The sequence below is a fragment of the Plasmopara halstedii genome (genome assembly GCF_900000015.1).
Source record: "Plasmopara halstedii genome assembly, contig: Scaffold_1583, whole genome shotgun sequence".
Taxonomy (NCBI): domain Eukaryota; phylum Oomycota; class Peronosporomycetes; order Peronosporales; family Peronosporaceae; genus Plasmopara; species Plasmopara halstedii.
The window spans coordinates 626,034-626,262 of NW_020188494.1; positions in this window are offsets into that span (position 1 = coordinate 626,034).

Here is a 229-nt window from a genome sequence, read left to right on the forward strand (position 1 = left end):
TCTTTTCAACATTTTTGGCCGCCGTGTGAATGGAACGTTTGCCTGCGTTGCCATTCTTTATCGACGGGCTGGAAACCGAGTGGTGGTTGCGGATCAAGTGAGTTTTGAAAGTGCTCCGCTTGATACTCGTACGTTGAATGAGCTCGATCCCTTCCGTCAGCGTCGAGAAATAATTGCCTCTCGTGCCAATGCCCGTCCCAATGCTAACTCCTTGGATCACTGGAAATAA